Consider the following 16476-nt stretch of genomic DNA (forward strand, 5'->3'; position numbering starts at 1 on the left):
CTTAGCATTTTTAGTTTTCCTTTTTTTTTTTTTTGCATAATTTTTAAATTTTTACAAAGTTTTTCTCAGCAGTGAGTGCATTAACTGTTATACTAACAAGTGTTAATGTAGTTCCTGTCTTTTCCCGAAAGGACTATAAAACTGCAAGGCTTTTAGGATTTAAGGCATAGATATAAATATTCAACCCAGGTGTTTTTAAATCACCTTCCACAATCTCAAACGATGCTATACTTGAATAGCTCTGGCAGAATGTCTTAGAGTGTCTTCTGTTTGTATCTAGTTATGTTATATCCAGAAGAAATGCATACAATAAAGCAAAGCCTGCTGACATATTTATTTTTAGGATAGTTCTGTCATATGAACTTTATAAGCATATTTGAAAATCCAGCTGTGGAAAGGTATGCATACTAGATAAATGGCAGTTGGGCGTTTGCCAGACCACAAAGTTAAACTGCACGAAGCAAAGAAAATTCTAAACCAGTGTTAGAGCAATTCGTTCTTTTAAGTTAAAATCTTCAATTAACCACCTAATTTCTGTCAATATCAATATAGCAATCTTTTTCATGCCTATTGAAAGTAAGAAAATATATTACAATGTTTTTCTGAAACACTCCTAACAGTGATGTCTTTTTTGGCTTTTAAAAGTCTTGTCTTATCTAAAGTGTTTCTATAAATATAAATGGCTTTTGTGCCCAGTGTAATCAATTTTCCGTTTTCAGTAAATTCCAAAGAACTCAACCCTCCACAAGAAGTGTTGGCTCAACATCCTAGTGGATTGTTTCTATTAGCAAATGCATTATTTAGAGAGGAATGTCTCCATGTGTTCTAGACTTCAATTCTGGGAAGGCAATAGGTTCAATCCTAAGCATTGTTTCCCTCCAATTAGAAACAAAATTGCATTTATTCCCCCCAAATTAGATTCCTTGAGGCAGAATTTATGGATACGTTTAACTTGAATAATTTTCTCTTTAGAATCAGGCACACTATGATTCTAGTCCTGTGTGTGGAACAAACATCTGAACCCGAACAGTAAGTAGTGGTGATTAATGCATACCCTGCCTGGGATCTTTGGTTATTCAAATATGAGGCACATCAAATCTCTGTCACTTTGACACCCAGACCATTTGGGGAGATGTTTTTCTGTCTGAAATACGGTCCTAAAAATAAAAGCAAATTTTTTTTTTTTGATGGGAATGATGTGGAAAAAAATGTATGTTGGCAATTTGAGCAGTCAATAAATGCAACGAGTGGAGCTAAGGCCTGCAAGATCCGGCCTGTGGGGGGCGCCTGGGTGGTGCAGTCGGTTAAGCGTCCGACTTCAACCAGGTCACGATCTCGAGGTACGTGAGTTCGAGCCCCGCGTCATGCTCTGGGCTGATGGCTCGGAGCCTGGAGCCTGCTTCCGATTCTGTGTCTCCCTCTCTCTCTGTCCCTCCCCCGTTCATGCTCTGTCTCTCTCTGTCCCAAAAATAAACACATAAACGTTGAAAAAAAAAATTTAAAGATCCGGCCTGTGGAATTGCGTTTGTAAGATGCGGTGATGCAGTCACTGCAGTGAATCGAAAGTGTTGCCCATGTTGCAGGTTCAAAGATTGGCAAATGCTGTCACCATTATTTCCATTGCCACAGGTTTTCCTGCTCCACTGAAATGAATGGCATGTTTTCGTGTGGAATGTATAATCAACACAAGAGTAGCGATGTGTCCTCGATATGAAGGCCTTATTTTCTCATTTCCTCAGCTTAAGTGGAACATTCTGACCTTAGTGGGGCAACCAAACCTGCCAAGAACTGCCTTTCCCTGCCCAGCTCTTTTGTCTGCTGCTCCCATTGTTAAGCTGTGTTTTTAATTCCTACCTTGCTTACCCAATGTTTTTGCCCCTTTTGCTATTCTGGAGATAGAGGTATATATATGAAACGCTTATGTGTAGATCTAATAAACAGTTAATAACACAGTGAGAGGAAACCAAGGATGGGTACTTCGGTACTTCTGTAATGTTTGAATTTTTCTCTAGTATCTTGTACTGACTTTGTAGATTTTTTTCCCCTAAAGTTGATACAAATATTGAAGTTAATGAAGCACGCCTTCCTATTTTAAGAAATGCATTTTTCTAGCCTCCATACTTCCCATTTACGATGAGAGTAAAGAAACATTAAAGCTATTGACCCATATTAAGAGAATGGATGAAGGGTTATCAGCAGAGGTTTCAACAAATGGCTGGCAAATGGAAATCAGGTGAGAGTGCTGCCTGGGCAGGAGGAAGGAAAAAGCCCTAGGCTGGGGTGTACCCACTCAGAAAACTGGAGCTGAGAAGGGAGCCAGCTTTTCAGGCAGAATTCTGGAGAACCTCTAGACTTAGTAAATGAGCTCCAAAAAACTTCAGAGGATGGCAAGGAAAGAAAGACACGGGATCTGAGAGATAAGGATTCAATGCCGGAGGAAGGCCAAGGAAAACTCTAGTGAATGGAATGGAGTAAGTCTAGAGAGCAGCCAGCACAGGTTGGAATGAGAGGGGAGAGTACTCCATGTGGGGAGATTCTAGGAAGAAAATGCAAAATGATACATTAATATAGGATATCAACATATGAGTAGGGTGGGTAGATAGTAATTAGCGTGCTCTTGTCCCTCTTCCATAATAAGTAGGCATAAGATAATGCCTAAAGTAGGCCAAACCAACAAAAAACGTAACTATATTTAGAAATACATAGGCACCAGCAGAAACAGTTAAAATGTTCAGAGATTTTTCCTCTGGGAAAAAGGTGAGGAGCCATGGGGATAAGAAACCTCCATAAATTATCTTATTTTAATAAAAGAATTAGTAATAAATGGAATGATAATATGATTTATGCACTAATTAGTAGATTTATAAATGAAAATATTTAATTGTGAGTTTACACTTGAACAAAAATTCCTATGGACAAGTATAACTTGGATAGACATAAAGTTGGAAGTAGATACCAACCACCCTAATCACCGTTACCCTCAAAATACTTCCTAAAGAAAGAATAATACATATAATCAAAGATTTCCATGTAGAGGTGTTTATCACGGCATTAATTTTTTTAGGAACTTTATAAATCAGCAGAACCCACAGTAGAGATAATTATTTAAAGGATTGTGGTGTTGTGCCTGGCATGTTGAAGAAGGTCAAGTGTTTGTTGAACTTTTAAAAGACCATATTTTGTAGCTATTAAAATCCAGACGGTGCATTTGGAAACATATTCTATGATGTGGGAAAAGCCAGGGAGTTTCATGAAAAAATAAAAATTATGTCTAAATTATATAACATTTTTTAATAATGCATACAATCCACATAAATACACACATAGAAAAAAGTAAAAAGAAAAAGGTACACGAAAACCTTAACAAAGGTTACTTCTTTGTTATGAATTTAGTACAAATTTGCTCTTTGTACTTTTAAAATCTGTCCAAATGAAAATGTTATTTTTAACATCTTGAAAAATGAACATGTGGTCTATATTCAGAATAAAAACAAAAGATTGTATATTCTTATATAGTCATTTTATAGGAAGTATGAAAGTTAAGCTATAATAAGTATTATCTAAAAAATTCAAGTTTACATATTCTTTCTGACCTAAGGGTAGAGGAAGCTATTTGTAACTCATCCAAACTCATCTTTAAAAATTTAACAGGATAGTCCAGTAGTCTATTTTTACCATAAATCTATCTTAGGCAAGAATGTTGATAACCTGAAGGTTAACATATATTCATTAGCATTTTTTTTTATAAAGTCAGAACAACATAATCCAAACAGTCTTATCCTTTTTTCAAACCTAAAAAAGAAAGAAAGAAAGAAAAAAAAAAACACATGAAATACCTTTTGAACTTTTTCCCTTCAGTTTCTCATAGCATAACATTTTTAGTTCTCATGAGTAAAGTACATTCTTTAAGCTATAAAGTGTGAGAACGTTATCCTGGAAGCAAAATGTTATTGTTAAACCACCGGATATATTTTAGCATTGACCATTTCATAACTTTGAAGATATACCAAAACAATTAAAAAACATGTGTCCTTCAACTTTAGCTTTCACAACTTAAAAATCAACTAAAACTATACTATGAGGCTAAGAACTTCTGAAAATTCTTATGATTTTCTTATGATTCTTATGATTAACTCTTGTAATTTTTGTGTGTTTTAGCAAAGTGCTTTCCTGTGTATGTTCCCATTCATCCTAATTCACCTTCCTAATGAAATGGGAAAGTATATAATTGCCATTACTTTTTACATTCCAATTTTAGATGGTAATGGTTTGTCATAAATTTTTCTATGTGACTTCAGATTTTAAAAAACCACTTGAATTTATATCGTTAAAGGATATTTCGGTCCAGGAAAATCCAGAGCAATTGATACTGTCTATGTAAAATTCAAGTAGCTTGAGTTGTATAATATACAGTATAAAATCTTTTACGTGTGTCAAGTGTTATGGTTAAAAATCATAGTTATTGAATAGTTCTTCTTTGCCATGAGAAAAGAATTAAAGAAATAAGTTTGATTTTTCCTAAAAATTACACACAATTTTCTGGATATAACATTGTACTCACACGGCCTCTAATAATTGCAGCAGTATATTGGTTCACGCAAATTTAAAGTCCACAGACGTGGCTTTCGAAGAAGCTTCCTTTAGCAATTCACATACTGTTTTTAGCATTGTGCCCTTTAAGATACTGTCTTCTTTGGGTTCACATGGCAGTTTATCCTCAGGCGTAAATAAGTATCAGCTCCAGACTCGAATCCTCACACTATGTTGTACAGAGTAAGAGAGAGAGCCTCTGCTGGTAGCTAATATAGAAAATGAAAGGGGCGCCTGGGTGGCTGAGTCGGTTAAACGGCTGACTTCAGCTCAGATCATGATCTCACAGTTCGTGGGTTCGAGACCCGCGCCTGGCTCTGTGCTGACAGCTCAGAGCCTGGAGGCTGCTTCGATTCTGTGACTCTGCCTCTCTCTGCCCCTCCTCCACTCACACTCTGTCTCTCTCTGTCTCGCAAAAATAAATAATAAAAATTTAAAAATAAAATTAAAAAAAAAGAAAAAGAGGTTTCTCTTTCTCAAAAAGAACAAACTCTTTGCCCACAGTTGGGTTACCTGTTCACCTGTCAGTTAGTGTCTGAGAATAAGTAGAATGGGTTAAAATGTTAAGTGGGCCCACACCTGGATTCATGTCACTTAAAATCCCTCAGAAAGGGAAGGCATTGTTGCCCATTAGGAAATTTGGGTGAAGTCTCCAAAGGAAGAGAAGTGTGAGAGTGCACGGCAAGTAAGTGTCTACTCTATCCATGACAACTGTATAGATTATTTTGTATTAATAATTGTTATACTTCCTCACTTTTCAGACAAAACAACCAAAATAAAAACCAATTCTATCCTCCTTAACTCCATGACCAAAGTGAACAATGTAACATGTTTTTGACTTGAAAATAGGTCCTGGATTGATGAATCCACAAAGCCTGCTTTTTCGGATCATTGCAAGAACAGAGAAGACAGGGAGTCCCATGACATATCAGAAACCGCTTTAGGTAGTACTAAGAAAAAGAATTGTATTTGAGTCCCTTAGGATAACTTTATGAAACTTCTGCCAGAAAATTATGATTTATGCAGAGACTGAATCATTGTTTGCAGTAGACATTGCACTAAACTCATTATCAGTCGCATATAAACAAGCCCAAACAAATCAACATATGTAATTTTCTAGAATTAGAGGTGGGAGATTATTTATCCTATTGGACCCATTTAAAGACATGGCTCTTCAGTGATTTTTCACAAGAGTACTGTCAACATTCTTTGTCATCCATCTGAGACAGAAACATCATTTTCCTTATCCAGCCCACTCATCAATTCTTTGATTCTATTTCTTCAGTATTTCTCTTTCCCGTCTCCCCTTTGTCTCCAATACTAATTCTTAACCATAAGCCCCTCTCTCTCCTGGACAGTGTGACAGGTCCCTAACAAGTCCTTGTGCTTCTACCTTTGTCATCTTCTAATTCCCTTTCTAAAGCTCACTCCCTGCCCCCCACCTTGGGGAATCTTGGTAAAATGAAATTCTAGGCCCCATGACTTGCCATTGTTTCACAAGGTCAAAGCTCCTTAGGATGATACAGTAAATTCTACCTCTCCAGTTTCATTTTTCACTAATGGCTGCTACCATTTTTTTTTTTTGACAATTTCATGCAATACTACCATGAATACTATGGATATTCTTATACAGCCTTTAAGTACCTGTGAGAATTTATTTAAGGTGTATGCCACAGTGTGGTATTGCTAATTCTCAAGACAACGCACATCTTTACCTCTATGAGATTTTGCCAAAGTGTTTGCAAAGCAGTTGTGCTGATTTGTATTCCTACCAAAAGTGATTAAGACCTCCTGTTGACTATAATCTTATCAAAACTTAATATTGGTTTTTTTCAATTTTATGAATCTAAAGGGTAACTCAGAGTATATCTTCATGTGTGTACTGCTCATTCAGGATTCCTTTTCTCAGTAATTCCTATTGGTTTTTGTACCCTTTTCTATTGGATCTATTCATGTATTTATAGGTGTTCTTTGTATAGGCTGAATACTAACCTGTTTGTTATTTCTACTGAAACTTCATCTTCGCTTTATCATCTCACATTTTCATTTGATGGACGAAATATTTTTAAGAGACTCTCGAATTTTTAGTGATGAAATCGCATAGGAATAAATCACACAAAAAATTAAAAATGGAAAATAAAGTATCAGCTGAGATTCTGGGGGATAAGTGGTTAGAGGCCCTGGGGTTCCTCTGGGAACTTTCCTGTTTTCTACCAAATCCCTGAAGTAACTTCTGGAATCTCCAAAAAGTACATGGGCCCAGTTTGAGAACGAGGGCCCTGAAGCAAATTTCTCTGTACAGAGAAAGAAGCCAAGGCTCAGAGAGTGTGAACTAAGTGCCCCAGGAACCCTAATAGTGGCCTTTCAACCAATGCCATCTGGAAGGAAAGGGTGGGGAAATAGGCTGGAGCGGCAGGGGCATTCAGGTGGTGACCTTGATCTTAGAGGCTTTGTCCTCCACAGGTGTGCAAACTGAGGACTTCAGGCAGTATTACCTCATCCCTGACCTTGTACCCTTGGCATCCAGACTGCCATCTCACTTCTCAATCTCACTGGCTTCACTGTGGATATAATATCAACGAAGGAATTTGAGCCCTGGAACCATTTTCTAAATGACTCTGTTGGGGAAAACCATGGCTGGCAGAGCAGAAAGGATAGATAAGGAGGGTGTAGAAAACGGGGTGTGGAATGATCCAGCCATTCTCCATGACTGGCAGTTTGAAACCTTTTGCCAGGTGAGGCTGAAAGGTTTTCCAGGTTCCATGTGAAAAAGGACACCATTTCCAGTTCATATAAAGCAACTGAACAGCTTTCGGGAGTTGGAGGTCAGGCTTGACAGCCAAGCCATAACCACTGGCACATGCTCCTTGTTGACCGTGTTTTGTCCCTATGAACCTCTAAATTATCTGAGGGACACAAGGAGTGTCGGTTTTAGAGCTGTTAAACCTCCGTAACATTGACATTTTCTTAGGTTCAGGGAGTCGTCCCTCAGTCTACGCACCGCGTCTTTGTGGCCAGGTGTCCAGTGGGTTGGCAGGGTGGACTGTCACTGGCAATCCTGCATTGGCAGGGTGGCTCATTGTCATGAGCCGCGCCATGGGGGCACACAGTGGCCTTCGCACCAGTGCCTGATTCTCAAAAGCGTTCAGGATTGGAATTCCCACATGGCTACAATTTAGCTGTTTTCCTCTCCTTGGTGAGATTTCTGGGCCTCCGCACATCTAAGGTTTCCTTTACCCATCAAATCAATTACCTTTCATGCTTAAGCCAGTGTATGTCAAGCTACCCGTGCAATAGATACGAGATGCTGAAAATAGCTTCAAGTACCTTCCAGTCTGACATATTTGCAGGGCTAACTGCCGTGTGAGCAACCAATCCTCCAGGAAGACACCGTCTTTCCTAATTCAAGTATTGAGTATTAATGTCAAATTTGTTTTTTGTCTTTTACGGTTTGTGCATTTGTGTTTTAATCACTATTTCCCTACCCCAATGTCATAAAGCTGTTGTATATCGGCGCTTCTCCCTAGGCATATTTTTTTAAATGTAGATTTAGCTCAAAGGTGATGTTGATACTGCTGTTTACAGACCTTTCTCTCCTATTTTCATATTTGTCTTTGATCTACTTGAAGATGTTTGTGAACGGTGTAAAAACAGGCTGTAAATGCATTTTCCCTTATATCGGTAGCCGTGTATCCCTACAACTATTTACTCTATAATCCATCCTTTCCCCACTGATGATTAACACAATATTTGTCATATATCTTATTCTATATAGACAGTCTGTCTGGGGGCTCTCTGCTCTAATAGCCAACTGCCCTACAATTGTTTAAGAATTCTAATTACTGTTATAATTACTACAGTTTTATAATATTTTCAAATATCTTACAGGACAAATTGATACCCCATTTTTCCTCAAAATTGTCTTAGTTATCTTTGAGGGCTTTTCTGTCTTAATTTTTACAATCTTAAATTCTGGAGGGAAAAACTGAAGGTTTTGGTTGGAATTGGGATGAAATTGTAAACTGGGGGAGAATGGACAATCTTTATGGAATATTCCTAGCATGATGATGGTAGGTCCTTCCATTAATTTAGGTTTTCTTTGTTTTTATTTTACATCAGCTTTATAATTTTCTACATGAAGTTCATACACATCTTTCTTACATTTGTTACTATGTACTATATTATCTACTCCTTTTCTATGTATATGTATATATATGTATATATCTATATTTAACAAAAATCTCCATGATAAAAATAAATAAAAAAGAAAATCTCCATGGCTCTACAGAAATAAAATTAAGTTTTGCATATAGATGTAATACCCCCAATCCACCAAATGCTATTATTTATAAAAGTTTGTCTAATTTTGTTTTTTTCTACATAGCCCTTCTCATTGCTGAAAATTAGTGGTAAAGAGAAATCTTAAGTAAAAAGCAGAGTAAAAAGGCAGATTCTGTAAAGAACCAAAGATAAAAATGACAGACTTCTCATCAGAAATAATGCAAACCAAACAGTAGAGAGGCATCTTCAAATTGCTGAAAAAACAAACCTGTTTACCTAAAACTATATACCTGGAAAAAAACATCTTTTGAAAATGAAAGTGAAAGAAAGTCTTTTTCAGAATCGATCAGTAGCAAACTAATGAGAAAAGTTAAAGAAACTCCTTCAGACAGAAGGAAAATGGTAAGAGGAGAAAATGTGGCTCTACATAAAAAGCAACCAGAAATGGTAAAAATGTGGACATCTATGACTTTTAAAAATTATTTAAACCTCTTTAAAAAAAAGGAATTGTCAGAGCCTGGGTGGCTCTGTCCCGTTAAGCGTCCGACTTTGGCTCAGGTCATGATCTTACAACTCATGAGTATGAGCCCCGCATCGGGCTCTGTGCTAACTGCTCAGAGCCTGGAGCCTGCTTCAGATGCTGTCTCTCTCTCTCTCTCTCTCTCTGCCCCTTCCCCACTCACGCTCTGTCTCTCTCTCCTTCAAAAACAAACATTAAAAATAAGTAAATAAAAAAAAAAAGGAATGGTCAAAGCAAACTTATTGGCAATGTTTTGTGGAGTTTATGCCACATTTAGAAGTAAAACGTAACAAAACCTTGATAAGGAATGGAAGGATGTTATAATCTTGTTATGACCTACTTGAACTAGTGCATACTTATTAGAAGGTAGCCTGCAACAAGTCAGAGATGTATACTGCAAACCTAAGAGCAACCACACACACACACACACACACACACACACACACACAGTATATTTATAAGCCAATGAAAGAGACAAAATAGAAACATAAAAGATTCAATTAGTGCAAAATAATGCTGGAAAAGAAGCCAGAACAACAAAAAAGGAACTAAGAACAAATGGGAAACAGAAAACGAATAAGAAAGTGGTAGATTTTAAGCCCAGCCATATCCATCATCCAATTAAATGTAACTGACCCAAACACTCCAGGGATTTTCAGACTGGACAAAAAAAGACCAAATTTTATATTACCTTCAGGGAGCCCACTTTAAATACACCCATAGATACACTAAAAGATGGGAAATAATTACTGTACGACACTTTGTAAAAAAAAAAAAAAGCTTGAGTGGCTATGTTAATATCAAAGTAGATTTCAGGAGGATATTCCTAGATAAACAGGGCCAATTTATAATGATAAAGGAGTGAATTTGTCATGAGGAAAGTCAATGTTTATACATCCAACAACTGACTCCAAATACATGATAGAACTAAAAAAAAATTTTTTTTGTAGCCTTCAACAATTTATAGTTGGAGATTTCAACCACCCTTCTCTCAATAACTAAAATACATCAATTGGATGTTATTAATGTTCAAAACTTCCGCATTGTGAGGGTAACATCCCTGACGTTTATGGGGATGGCCCAACAGATGACCCCTAATACAGGGCAGATGAGATCAACAGCAGTTTTAAGTTACATGTACTCACAGCCTATGGGAGGGGAACACTGCGTGCCATGCAGGTACACATGGCAGTAACATTTGGAATCAGTGAACAATTAGGGGCTGTGGGAAGTAAGCTTTGTAGCATTATGAGGGGGGTGTGCCTCCCGGTTGCTGCATAAGGATACGATTAATTCTGTGTCTTCTGTGAATAATTCTGTGTCTGGCACGAAACTGAAACCTGCTGCTCAGGAATAAGCAAGAATTGTGCCTGGTCTCCCAGGGAAGGAGGGCTGTTTGGCTAGGGAATCTATGCGTGGCCGCAGGATGGGTTGGGTGTGGTTAGGCCATGTGAGGCCCTCCCCATTTTACCAGATGCCACGACAGCACCCAATTTCGGCCTTTCAGCCTTTCATGGCACACACCCACTAAAAGGTTGACAAAACCAAGTGTTGGTGAGGATGGACTCCTAAATCGCTGGTGCGAAAAGTAACACGGTACAGCCGTTCTGGAAAGCAGTGAAGCAGTTGCTCATCAAGTTAAACATAACTTTATCGTGTGACTCAGCTATCACGCCTAGGTATTTACTCAAGAGAAATGAAAATGTGTCTTCAAGCAAAGACTTGTATTGAAATGTCTGGCAACTTTGTTCATAATGCCCCCAAACTGGAAATAACCATCAACAGATGACACAATACAGAAATCGTGGTATTTCCACATAATAAAATAATCCACTCCGCAATATGAAGGGAATGGACTACTAATACACACAATATGGATGGATCTCAAAAGCCAAATAGTATAGGATTACATTTACATGAAATTCTAGAAATGGCAGAATTAAAATAACAAAATGCAGATTAGTGGTTGCTAGGGACCAAGGATAGAGGGAGAGGATTAACTAACTACAAAGAGTCATGTTCTGTATCTTGATTAGAGTGATGGCTACAAGAATATGTACATTTGTCAAAGCTTAAAATTGGTGAATTTTGTTGTATTTAAATTATTCCATAATAAGACTGATGAAAAAAACATGAGGGAAAAAACCCTCCAGGCCTTAGGTTTCTACTATCAGCAAATTACCTCAGGGCAGCTGCTATTTTTGGCAAGTTCAAGACTACATTTCTGCTTCCTCTTGTCCCGTTGGAATTTCTTCTAATTTCTTGTGTTTCTTGTTATTTTCTGTTGACTCTGATTTATTGATTTTTTAAAATATCTTGTCTGCCATATTGCTACAAGCAGAAATCTGATTTTCTTTCAAAATCCACTGGTTTTTATGAGATCTATGTACTTTTTTGTGCAAAATTTCCTCACTTTTTTAACAGGAGAAACTCCTCTTAAGGCTAAAAAATATCAATGCTTAACATGGAGAATGATTTTAAAAGTTCACAACTTGGAAATTAATGCTACGTGCTATTTCCCATTTTTAAATGCATTATCTATCAGATACAAAAATGTAATATATGTAAATAAAAAGCCGATTTAAAATTGAAATGAAGATGTTGAATTGAGCAATCAGTAAAAGTTGACTACAAAATTTGTATTATCACGTAACACGGGGGCTAGAGGAGATCTGTGTGTTGATCTATCAAACCACAAAATAAACTGAGAATGTCCTATGTGCCAGGCATTGAGCTAAGTGTGGGAGGGTACATCAGTAAACAAGACTCAGGATGTCTTCTCACATGTAGCTTCCAGTATGGCAGGGAGGACAGACTTTACGCAACAACCGTCAACAATGGTTTTTATAATGTACAAGTTGAAATGAAAAAATCCAGGTGCTTTAATATGTAATGGCAAGCCTAAGCTATGTTAGGCAGCAAGGGAAAGTTAACTGGAGGAAGTCAGGTTTGATCTGAAACCATGGGGTAAGTAGAAGTTGGCTAGATGTGGTACAGAGGGTAACAAACAATGACTGGGGAGTAAGCAGCATTTCAGGTGAATGGAACAGTATAAGGTCATCGTAAGTCCAACACATTCAAAAACTGAAAAAGCAGTTTTCGAAGAGGGAAAATGGAACATAACACAGTAATTCAAAACATGTTGCAAAATTGAGAAAAAGATAAATGGACTACTGCGATGCTTTTATTAAAGTCTTCAACTGTGGCGGGTAGTTTAATTTTCTAGTTTGAATGTCAACAGACTAACCATCAGCACTCGAAAACACAAATCAGATTCTAGACTAGTAAATTCAGGCTTACTGAAATGATGAGGCTGAGGGCGAACATTCTGATTGGGTCAAGTTTATGAATGCCTAATGGTTTCTGCCTTCCTCTCCTTTCTGCCTACTCAGACCTAATCCATCTATTGATACCGTTTCCTAAACATATTTTTTGAAATATAAGATGCATTTTTTCCTCCCTCATTTTAAAACTTCTCAAATTGGGTTGTACGTAACAATTTTTTTTTAAGTTTGTAAGACCATTTATCCCTGAATTATAATTTAAATGTAAAATATGGATTCCCAAAATCATTTTCCAGGTTTTCCAAAAGGTGACTTTAGGACATAATACTGAAAAGTTAATATGTATGCAGAAGAGGATTGCTTTTTACACTTTGGGCAATATAATTAAGATAAAAAACCGGGAAATTTCTCAGCATACACAGAGATATTTCAAGGATAGAAGATATTGTTATGAACTGTGCATGCTTAGTGAAGAATCATTTCTGATGAGACCCCAAACATTAATTTGTACAGTTTACACCTAATTTTGGAAAAATAATGCTTTAACTCCTAGTTATACATAATTCAGCTGAATAAAGTAAAAAAAAAAAAAAACTAAATGCATTCAAAACCCTAAACTATCCACTCAAAAGGGAAAAGAGTCCAAGATACTGAACATGGGTTGTAAAAAGTTATATTTAAAGCAATTCAAAAGAATCTGTATTTAAAAGTTTAGACTCAAATGTTTATGATAATAAACAATTATTGGAGTCTAAGCTCTAAGCAAGAGGTATGTAAAGGTAAACTAGTGCTTCTCAAATTTAAGGCACCTACAAATTACTTTGGGTTCTTGTGCCATATAAATCTGATTCAGCAGATCAGGTAAGTGGCTTCAGATTTTGTATTTTTAGTAAGATTCCAGTCCAGGACCAGCTAGGTAATGTATCAAACCAAACATTAATGTATTAATGTATCTCCCACCACGCAGATACTAAATTGAAGATTATCTTTAAGTAAGATCAATTTTTTTTTAAATTTTTTTGATTTATTTTTTTTTTTAGAGAGAGAGAGAGAGAGAGAGAGAGAGAGAGAGAGAGAGAGGAACAGAGGATCCTAAGTGGGCTCTCTGCTGTCAGCACAGAGCCCGATGTGGGGCTCGAACCCACAAACTGCGAGATCATGACCCGAGCCGAAGTCGGACACTTAACCAAATGAGCCGCCCACGCGCCCCAAGTAAGATCAATTTAAATCAAATTTAAGATAGTCTTAAATTAGAAGAAATACATTTTCTTTCAGTCCCATTGTTTCCCTCCATCTCCAGTCATCATAAACCGAATCACCCTTATTATGTCTTTCGTAGATTACTGTCATGGCCTCCTAAATGGTTTCTCTGCCTCTAGCCTTGGCACCTTACTCATTCTCCATAATACAGCACTAAAATGCTCGGAGTCCCATCTGGTTAGATACTCTGCTACTTACCTTTTCACTAAATACAAACTGCCCCTGGGGCCTGTATGAAGAGACCTCTAACCACCATTCCCTCCTCCCACACCTCATGACACACACTCATTAAGCTAGTTTTGGTGAATTTCCTTCAAATGACCTTCCTCTCAAGACCTTTGTTTATGCCAGCCCTTTTGCTTAAATCATCCCTGGCTACTCCTCATTCATCCCTTAGGACTTAGATGGACAGCATTTTAGAAGCTTTCTCTCCACCCCACATTAGTCAGATGCATCATGCTTCTCTTTAGGTACTTACTCTTAGGTATTTACTAGATACTGTCATTACTTATTTTAACTGTCTTTTCCTGCTCAGGCTTTTAGTGTATTGAGAACAGGAACCGTGTTCATCTTGTTCTCTGCTTATGGTCAGCGCCTGGCACACTGACCTACACCCAGTAAACAACTGAATCAGCTTTCATTCTAAATAACTCATTAACATAGAAACAAACTATGATGACCCTTTTCTAGAACACATGCTGATTAGATCCTCCATCAATACGTGTCTTCCACTGTGTGGACATAGCAGGACTGACCAGACTGCAACTTTCAACTTGATAAAATCTTACTTATCTGGAAACCTTGATTATAACTTATAATTTCATTATAATTTGATATTCACTCAGCCAACAGATAATTACTACGTACCACTCAGCTTGTAATAAATAAGCAAACAAATGATCAAATGCTAGGTACTAGGGGGAAATAAACATTAGAAGAAAGACGGAAAACCAAAAGACAGAACGGCAACTAAAGTCATATAAGCAACTAATAACTACAAAATCGGTGTACAAATCAAAATTATAAACATGGCACCAAAGCAACAAAGAGGAGCATGTGCTTTGGCTTCTGCAGTTGATAAAAGGCTTTTTAAGGAAGGTACAGTGTCTTAGAAGAGAAGCAGAAATTTGCCAAATGGAAGGAAAGCCATTTTCAGCCAAAGGAACTGTGCAAAAGCACAAGTGAAGAGAGTACTGTGTATATAGACTACAGAATTGGAGGAGAGGACTCTGGAAATGTAGATGAGACCTCAAAGAAAAAGATCTTCGCTGTCCAGGGTAAGAAGGGCTTTGCTCAGTAGGAGGAAGAGAAACTTAAAACATTTTAAGCAGCAGCATAGCATAATCGAAGAACAATTCAGAAAAGCAGTGTGGCTACACTGAGGGAGGAAGGCTGTAAGCGGGGGTCCGTGAAGAGCACCAGCACCAACCAGAAGAGGGAATGCAGTGGCAATGGGAAAAGAGGTACAAGGATTAAGAGGATACAGGACTCCGAGTGGGCGGTTAGGAGTAGTAATCTCTGGCTGAGCGAGATTCTGTTTTGTTTCTTGAGAGCAGCTGTCACTGAAACACACCGAAAACAAGCCACCCGTATTAAAATTTAGAGATGGTAATGTGTGTTTCTTCACCAGAGTGGGGGATGAGGAAAATGGAAAGTGAGCCAGTAGTAATGGGTCTAAAAAATGATCAAATCCTGGCACCGCTCTAATTCAAATGAATTGTTTTCCATTTATAACAATCAGTAACCAGCCCATAGTTTATTTTATCCATTTTTCATAAACATCCTAACAGGCATACATTCTCAGAGAAACTCAGAAGTTTCAGAAATGGCAAAATAGAAAAAGAAGTAGAAATACCATCTAGTAAGGACCCAGAAAGAAAGCACCTCGTTGGGGTAAATTTTACCGATACAGCACGTGAGAAGCTGTACGAGTAGGTGAGGCATGTACGGTCCAATCCATAGGGACAGTCAAAAGAGGTTTCAAAAAAACAGGTATAAAATAACTCTTGTGCATATGTACAAGTGTCTTTCAGGATTTCAACACCAAAGTAACTGAAGAGCTCAACCCAATTTGTACGTTCGGGGATACTTATTAAGTTCTCTGTTCTTAACTTTAAAATGTTGAACACTTTGCATTTAAAATCTTCTTTAAAAACTCAAATTAAACTTTTCTATTAGTGATTTAGGGCTTGAGAGAGAAAAGTAAGCCGTGCTATATACATAGTCCCTATTCCTACAAGTATTAGGTATAAATAACAATCATTATCAAACTAACATGAATTGTAGCCACCACCTCCCCAAATAAATTTGTCTCCATGTTGCTCCTGCTGTCAGTTCTGGTTTTCCTGCTTCCTTCACTCGGAACAGTATAAGAAAACTGCCATTTTCACTAGAAACATTAAAAGTCAAGGGACACAACAATTAAACTTTTAATTTTGTAGTTTAACTTTAAAGTTTCACACTACTCCACCTCTTCACCTTCTAAACCACCTGCAGCTGAAAGAAAGGACAGAAGAATCTGGGGACTGTTAAAAAGTAAAA

This window comes from Felis catus, chromosome B1, assembly GCF_018350175.1.
Source record: "Felis catus isolate Fca126 chromosome B1, F.catus_Fca126_mat1.0, whole genome shotgun sequence".
Lineage (NCBI taxonomy): Eukaryota > Metazoa > Chordata > Mammalia > Carnivora > Felidae > Felis > Felis catus.